The following is a 9,568-nucleotide window of genomic DNA, read 5'->3' as shown; positions in this document are numbered from 1 at the left end:
TTGTTCTATTAATATAAAGGGAGGTCAGGTACTCTTTAAAACAGCTGCTAGTTATGGGTACTTTTTACTGAAGTACATTTCAAAGCCTCTTTACTTTGACTTGAGTAAAGAAGTTTAGTCAGTGCTTTTACTTTTACCAGAGTATTTTTAAACACGAGTATCTGTACTTCTACTTGAGTAAAGGATGTGTGTACTTTTGCCATCTCTGGGTATGAGAGAGAAAAAAGGACAAACTAATTCAACGTGTTAACTTTTGCATTTTATTCTTTCATTTATAGATTTTAAAGTGTGCACTGAGCGCTGGGAAGGAGTGATGATTTATAGCAAGAGAAGAACTGACTATCTAAGATTTTTTTCAATATATGTTTAATAAGATATAACCATACGCTCCATCCGTCTGTGTGTAACCGCACACGCCAGGCGGGGGGTGTTTCTGCGTCGCCCCGTGACCCTGTGCTGTCCTCGGATGTTACCTGATCCGTCCTGTAGCAGACTGTCTCAGTCAAATCATCACTCACACACACACACACACACACACACACACACACACACACACACACACACACACACACACACACACACACACACACACACACACACACACACACACACACACACACACACACACACACACACACACACACACACACACACACACACACACACACACACACACACACACACACACACACACACACACACATATCTGCAGTAAAACAACTGCAACAGATTGAACACACTGTACTGTGGAGATGAGAAATCTGTGTGTGCATTGAAAACACCGACGTTATGCAATTACACACTCTCTGCCTAGGACATTCATCCACATTTCAAGTTTTAAGTCATGATGTGTACTTTTACGGAGAAGTGATTATTTTTTAAACATGTGAAAGGATTAATCTTACATGAGACTATAACACCTCTGACACAAAGTCCCAAACGTTGCTTATACCCACATTATATAGAAGACACAAAAAACAATATACTAGGTACATTTTTAGTTACTTTTATTACTTGAAGGTTTTGTATATCTTTAATATTCCAAGAGTCTGGAAAATATGTTTTTGTTTGCGGGACTCCATGCATATTTTCCCAAAAACGTTTGTGGGCTGCAGAGGCCAGAAAGCTTTGTTCAGCTTCTGGACTTGGTGAGTCCGGTATCCTGTTCTTACAGTAATTATTGGGGTATTCCCAATAAAAGAGTAAATAACACATGGTTTAAACAGGCAGAAACAGATGCTTAAAGCAGGGTTTTTGTTTATCAATCAATATCACAAACTCTGTGAAGCATACGACAACTTCTGTCCTTAGATTGTTGCAGCATATTAGCAAAAAATCTATAGGGAAAGATAATGGAAAAAACCTAAATGAGAGCGAACGAGAAGGGCTTAGTGCAATAGATGTTATGTGTACAGAACAAACATTACAAAAAATTGCAAACAATCCATATGACTCAAAATTATTTATATTTGTTGACGGATAGTTATGGAAACAATCACAGGGTTGCAAAATAACTAAGTTCACTACTGCATTTTTATAACTTCCGAAAATGTCATATTCACCACGACCTCCCACAGATATCCGTTCGGTCCCACAAGGCCTCACTGTGGCTGCACTGGGCTTTACTGTAAGTGCTGCATATTTCAGGCGTATTTGCATTTCATCGAACTACCACAAACCAGCCAATTAAAACCCAGCTCCAGAGGTTCTGCTTCGTGTTCACAGCTGCCTGGTCAGACATTTCCAACACGTTTACTCCCTGGCTGTGGCTCAGGGGGTCGATGGTCGTCCTCCAATAGGAAGGTCAGTGGTTTGATCCCCAGCAGTCAACATGTCGATGTGTACATGGTGAAGATACTCAACCCCAAATGGCTCCTGGTGGCCAACAGTGTGTGTGAACAGTAGTTTACCTGAGCAGGTACCTCTCATGGCTGCCTCTGTATGAATGTCTGTGAATGCTGTCTAGTGTATGTAAAGGTGGTTTGAGGGGTTGTAAAAAACGGAAAAGGATCTATATAAATGCAGTCCATTTAAAATTATTTACAGCCAAGTCAAAGGCTGAAAATAATCAGCAAAAGAACTATAAATATTAGAAAAATAAAATAATTTCACCTGTAATGGTTCTTGTACAGCCGTTTCCATGCTTCTCATCTATTTTATTTAAAGACTAGCTATTATGTTCATTTTCAGCCTCATATTTGTATTTTGTGCCTCGACTGTGACATGTTTACATGCATTAAAGGTGGGGTAGTTTGAGAAACCGGCACGAGATACACTTTTTGTTATATTCCATGGAATGCTCTTAACATCCCGATAGCAATGAATATATTAAATGCTTTGACAAAAAATCCATTAAAAATGTTTATCTGTGGAAGCCGTGGCGCTGTAAAAAGCACGACCAATCATCTGAGCCGGCCCGGCTAAAGTAACTGGATGGCCTACCAGCCTTCCATCTCGTGAACAAACTTATCTCGTGCCCTCATTGGTCATGTGCGCGTTCGTGTGTGTTGGAGGAGGGGCTCTGTAAGGAAGTGGCATATTTTTTCCGGCTATGTATTTTCAAATTCTAGCGCACTCGAGCTGGTCTCTCCAAAATTACCTACCCCACCTTTAATGTTCAAAAAATGAACAATGCTATCATGCGACACAAACCCAAGAATTAATCAAAACACCCCTATGGACATTTCAAATGAGGTGGCGCTTTTCCACTGCAGCACCTAGCATGGTTTAAGCTTGCCGTGCCAAACCCGGCCCGCTTTTCTTTGCCTATCCACTACGGGTAGTTCCGGCTCAGGGCTACTTTTTCACCTGGCCCTCCTTAATCGAGGTTCTTACCGGGTCAACAACCGCGCTGAATATGCTAAACTAGTGACGTAAACACTCTCGACTGCTGAATGGTCAGAGAGAATCGCTGGCAAGGGGGCTACAATAAAATGAACATATTCGACCGTGATTTAATTGTAATACACGTTTAAAAATTACGCTGAAGTAACAACATACTGATACCGGTCTGCAGACAGACGGTAGGCGAAACACCTTTTAAAATGGGTGTTTTCTGAATGGAGATCGGCTAAGCTAACGCAGTATATGCTCTGACCGTCCACACTCACAACAACGGCCTACAGACATAAATAAACCAGCGACTGTATTCTCCATGACACAGACAGTCTGTGGTTTGTACTTGTTTAACTTCTGTCTAGCTTCTGAACAGATATGAGGAACTGTGAGCTCTGAGGGCTAACACCTAACGGCTGATGTTGGTTTTGTGGTTCGCATTGAAGATGACGTCACGGCAGTTCAAACGCTTTTTTCCGGGTTCGGTTTTGGGTAAAAAAAAGATGATCCGGTTCGCGGGTGTTGCATAATAAATATATTAAAATAATAATAATTTAGTTTAATGTTTAAATCCTCAGACCTCTCCCCCGCGGGACCGCGCATAATCATAACCTCTGCAGCGCATCAATCTGCTGCTCAGCGTGCCACATTCAAAATGGCTGAGGTGAAGGCGGAGCTAGGAGAATACAGCATTTTCAATAACACTTCCTCAAGAGCGAAATCCAACGTCTGGGAGGCTTTTGGTGTCCTCCTAGATGCAGAAAATAACCAACATCCCACGCTTTTTGAGACAAATATGCAACTGTGTGTGTTAATTGCACGTTTTCACTGCTCATATATATGAGAGTTCGGGTCGGTTTGCGGATATTGTGCCGACGGGTCGGGTCGGTTTGCAGAAATAATTGGCAATATGTGCGGGTGGCGGGGCGGGTTCGGTATTGCATGTCGCGGCCCGGGGTGCGGGGCGGGAGCGGATCTTGAAAATCAGACCCGTGCAGGACTCTGTCCCAGGTACTGAACTGTAATGGAAACACAGCAGAAAGTGAGCCTGGCCTGCCAAGGCCTAATCATACCGTACTAAGCCGTGCTATGTCCTGCAGTGGAAAAGCGCCATATGACTCTTTGCAATATCTGTTTTTTTTTTTTAATGCACATATTTTATATTTAATTCTATTCTATTTCAATGTAAATGCTGCTATATTTTAACACGATACCAAGTCAAATTCCTCGTACGTGTCAACCCACCTGATAATAAACCTGTTTCTGATCATAGTGCATGTAGTGCAAACTTAAATCTAAAGTAAATAAAGAAAAAGATAATTGTAAGATGTCGAAAGAGTCCAGTGAACATGTTTTATGACAATGTTGTCACTCCGTTGTTTATGTTTTATAATGTGACTGGTTCCCTCTCTGTGTGTCAGCAGACCGCAGTGTGTGTCCACGTGTCCCTGTTGTGTTACACACTCCTCTGTGTGATAAGCTGCTCTCATGTTGTCCCTCTGTTAACTCAACATCCTGTGTCCACACTCTCTTCCTGGCCTTATCACACAGACAGAATCACAAATACTTCCTGAGGTCAATAGATAAAGTGGACCAACACACACACACACACACACACACACACACACACACACACACACACACACACACACACACACACACACACACACACACACACACACACACACACACACACACACACACACACACACACACACACACACACACACACACACACACACACACACACACACACACACACACACACACACCACAGACAGACAGACAGACAGACAGACAGACAGACAGACAGACAGACACACACACACACACACACACACACACACACACACACACACACACACACACACACACACACACACACAGTACAGGGCTGTAAAGTGTGTGTGTGCTCACGGTCCAGGGTTCAGTGTGCCTCAGCAGAGCGGTTACACTTTAAACAGCGATAAACAGTTGCTCCATGTCTCCAGTCGAACTCCTTGTTCTCTTTACAGATGATTAGACTCCTAAATGACATAGTGTCCAATAAAGCAGCCAAACATTTTTCTCGCATGCAGAAGACTTTTCAGGAGTCAGAGGCTGACATTGGAAGATTGTAATAAATAACGGAAAGCTAGCATCTTGCAAACCAACAACACAGGGGCATGCCATTTTTACAGCGCTGATATATTAACAGTTTTTAACTTTTTACTGACATTCGGGAAGTCTTATTATCAGGGTCAGCAGAGTGATTTACACATGTAGGCTCATACACTTATGCACCCTTCACTCCTGCAAAGGTTTACCATCAGTTGTAATTTTTGTACGACAAAGACAAAACATGACTTATACATACTAGGCCAGCAATCACATGCATTGGAAGAGAGCTATCAGAGCAAAGAGGGTGCCATGTTTTAAACTCACACTTTGTGCAGGTGTTCACAATTATAAACTTCAGCAAATACCTTTTATGTGCAAACCTACTTTGCATGAATTCAGATTTTGACAGAATATGCTAGGCTGAGAAGCAATATACATTCCAACACATGCAAAAAGGCAACTGTAACTGTGTGTCACTTTGTTAAACACAACAAACCAAGTTACATCCGAGGACAATTACAAATCACAGCGTCAAATGTTGACAATGTAAATCTCTATATAAACTCTGATACAGGTATTTGTCTAAAGCCACATGATAATGCCGTTAGCTACAATTATAGGTCTGTCATCTGTTAGAGCAGGGGGGTCAAACTCAAATACACAGTGGGCCAAAATTAAAAAATGGGTACTATTCGAGGGCCGGACTGGTTCAATATTTATTGCAAAACGTATTGAAATGAACTTATTGCACATATTAAACCTGGAACTAATAAAGCTTAAATGATTGCCTATAAAAACAACTTTAAACATTAAATAATCAGTTACATTCATTTCTTATGGCTCTATCTGCAGCTTTTCCAGAGTCATTTCTTATGATTACATTTTCCCACAGGCCAACAACAGCTTCAACAAAACTATTTCCCTCAAAGAGAAACCAAACATGCCCTGTTGTCGTGAGAGAAAAAGTGCAGAAGGAAACATCCATTAAACTCAGTGTGCTGCTCTGTGATGCTAGCTCAGATACTTGGCATCTCATCTTGGGTGCAAGGTCATCAATGTTTGGGCTCAGGCTCTGAGCTGAGGAGACCCTCAGGATGGAGTGAAGGTGTGAGAGCAATATACCGGCGGGCCAGATCTAATAGTAATTAGAAATTATCCTGCGGGCCGAAATTAAATCCACCAAGGGCCTGATTTGGCCCCCGGGCCTTGAGTTTGACACATGTGCCTTAGAGGATGAACTTACTGTTGAATCAATTCCTTACACTTGTCCATCTTACATTTATAGTTCTTGAAAGACCCAAAGTACTAAACCAAATGGATAGACATTTTGGCTTACGTGAATAAATCAGTTGGGAAGTTATTTCATTTCTTTAATGAGTCTGATCTCTTTTTTCTTCCTACCTCTCCATCAAACTCTTTATCGCACTGTGAGTTTATAGCTTCCAGGGAACCTGTGACTTTGAGAACTAGGAGGCCGTTAGGAGTTGCTATATGATATATTGTTCGGCACAGTAGACCTTAAACATTTAGGCTGCTAGAGATCTGATGCTGTAAAGATGACGAGTCAGGAAAGACGAGACAGATAATGTCAGCAGCGCAGTTTATTTTGCCTTCAAGACCCATTTTTCTTGCCTTTAAAGGAATGAAAGCGTCTCGTCTCAGTGGCTTCAAAACACATATGATCCTTTGATTATTGAAATTCACGAGTGATGATAACTGCTGTGTGTTTAACATAAGATGGAATTTACTGAGGAAGGATCTGGAATATGTCTTCATCTTCGTGCAAAGCTATGTGTGGCAGAGGAAGTGGGTCCAAACCCTAAAACTGTCAGTTAAGTCTTACTCACAAATGTCTGACTGTGACTTTGTTTGACAGCAAAAACTGGAGAAAACAACCCCTAAGAAAACTCAAATAGGTCCGTAAGTATATCAACAACACACAATTCCTTTTCCTTTCTGAAAATGTTAGACCTTCTACAATCAGGTGATAGTTGGCAGACGTTCTGTCACTGATCCGTTTGACTGTAAAGTTCACCACCCGAGTCCTCAATATTTCACATTGGGACGCATTTATACGTTCAAAAAAGCAAATAAGCACACGGATGGAGACGGTGTGGATGGGCCAAAAACAGACATAAAGATTGAAGTCAGTGTTGTTTTATTCTTAATTCCTTTTAAAGTAGAGGAGGGGGTTAGGGTTAGGATTTGTTCTGTCGTTGAACTTGCTCAGCAGCATCCGGTAACATCGGGAAAGTCATCAAAACTGAGTCATTTACCGGCAGCGGCAGTTCATTTGACTGAATAGGAGCTGGATTACTCTCCAAATAGAGACCCACAATACAGGATGGACCCTCGCTGACTAATCAGACGAGTGGAGGAGGAAACAAGTCAGCACATAAACTGAACACTCAGAAACAAACAGAGAGAAACCACCAGCACCCCTAACGTCAGGATGTTGGTCAAAACCATTATTGTGTCCCTCAGCGCTAAATGCTGACACACACACATAAACATACTGATTGTGTGTTTTCTTAAAAGTAAAAAAAGGCTACAAAGATAGATATTTTTCGGAACACTTCTGCGGTGTCTGAGGTGGTAAAAATCAAGAGGAACGTTAACAACAAGATGTTGTTTATTATTATCATGGTCAAACATTTTGGGAAATACACTTTTCTGGTTTTGTTTAGTATGTTGATATCATTCTCATGTTTGCATCACAAGAAGCCAGTTGGCTCAGCTTATGTAAGCATACAGACTGGGAACATGGGGGAACATATACAGGGGATTTCCCTGCAGCACCCCAAAACTTCTTGATGACAAGTTACATTTTGTTTGTTGAATCCGTTTAAAACCCAAGAAAAGAAAATAGGAAGTTGGTTAAATTGCTGCAGCAGGTCTGTGAGACTAGTAAGTTACACACAAGGCCAGCAGCATCAGACATTTTGCTGAAATGTCAACAAATGGTATGTTTTGGATTTATGTGTTGGCGAGCCTGTGAATCATTTTTCTCCTTTAAACTCTGATAAAAGGCAGGTCAAATCACATGTAGACATTACGTATTTACCTCTCGCAATAAAAGCCCTACACAGATCATATTCATATTTCATTTTGTTAAACGTTATCCATCCGTGTGTAAATGACTGAAAAGGTTATGGACAAACATGTAGTTACGCTACTGTTCAGTAGAGGTAAGACACACACACACACACACACACACACACACACACACACACACACACACACACACACACACACACACACACACACACACACACACAGAACTATTGATTTAACGACATTCATTCCTCCCTAGTCATAACTCTAAACTAAATCCTTATGAAAACCTTGGATTTCCGTGTAAACAAACTCAATTTAAGTTCACATTCACTGTTTGTCTCCCTGCTGTCTGACAATGGTGTTGAATGCTTTCTCTTCTTCACAAAACATACACTTTAAGCGTTTAATGCATTTTTCAGCCTCTTTCCTCCTTCTCTGCACCTGAATCCCTTCATTAGCCTCACCTGTGCCCCTCCACCTGGTCATCAGGTCAGGTCATCTATATAATCATATTCGCCCTGGCTGCATTAACCTTGAGAAAAAGGCATTTTTTAAAGATGGTGTTGGTTGCAGTCTGTTTGAGTCGACCTGCTCCACTATTAGTGAGACCTGGTGGATGATATATTTATCTTATCTAAGTTATTACTGTGTGTGTAAATATATATATATATATATATTTATAGACTCTATGGTGACGAGATACAAATATATTTTTTAAGTCAACAATCAATCATAACAAAAAGCACCTGTGATAAAATACATTCTTTTAAAAGTTGATCATTAGCTTTGCAGTTTAACAAATGTAGTGTTAAAAAGGAAATACTCCGGTAAAGGACAGGTTTGTCCACATTGTAATTATGTGAAGCACTTCTGGGTTTTTTCTGTTTTTCGCTGATAAGTGGGAGAATTCACTGATTCTAAATAAATTGCACACCATCGCCTCGTCAGCACTCTAGATATTTACCCTGCAAACACTGCGAAGATAAGCAATTTATAACCTTCTCCAATGACTACGTGGCTTTGTGCCAAACAGCGCTGCGTTTCTTCATTTCTGTCTGTTAACTAACATCTCATCTGTAAACAACAATAAATCTCCTCCTTCAAAATAATTCTAATTACTTTTAAATCCTTTCTTTCCACCAAACTTGCAACATACAACATAGATTTCCAAAACAGCAATTACGATGTAATATACACACACACACACACACACACACACACACACACACACACACACACACACACACACACACACACACACACACACACACACACACACACCATCTTTTATCAGCTGAAGTGGGAGGGGAGCTCAGAGAGATCAAGATGTATTGCGCATGGGAGATAACACACACACTAACACATGTACAGACCACACACTGCGTAGACGGGGGATAACACACACGACACATATTCATGTATACTACACACACACACACACACACACACACACACACACACACACACACACACACACGCGCACAAGCACACGCACGCACACACGCACACGCACACGCACACGCACACGCACACACACACACACACACATCAAAAGCTCCTGGCTGGGATCACTGCT

The sequence above is a fragment of the Notothenia rossii genome, assembly GCF_949606895.1.
Source record: "Notothenia rossii genome assembly, chromosome: 9".
Lineage (NCBI taxonomy): Eukaryota > Metazoa > Chordata > Actinopteri > Perciformes > Nototheniidae > Notothenia > Notothenia rossii.
The sequence above is the reverse complement of the archived record's forward strand: the minus strand, read 5'-3'. Positions refer to the sequence as shown.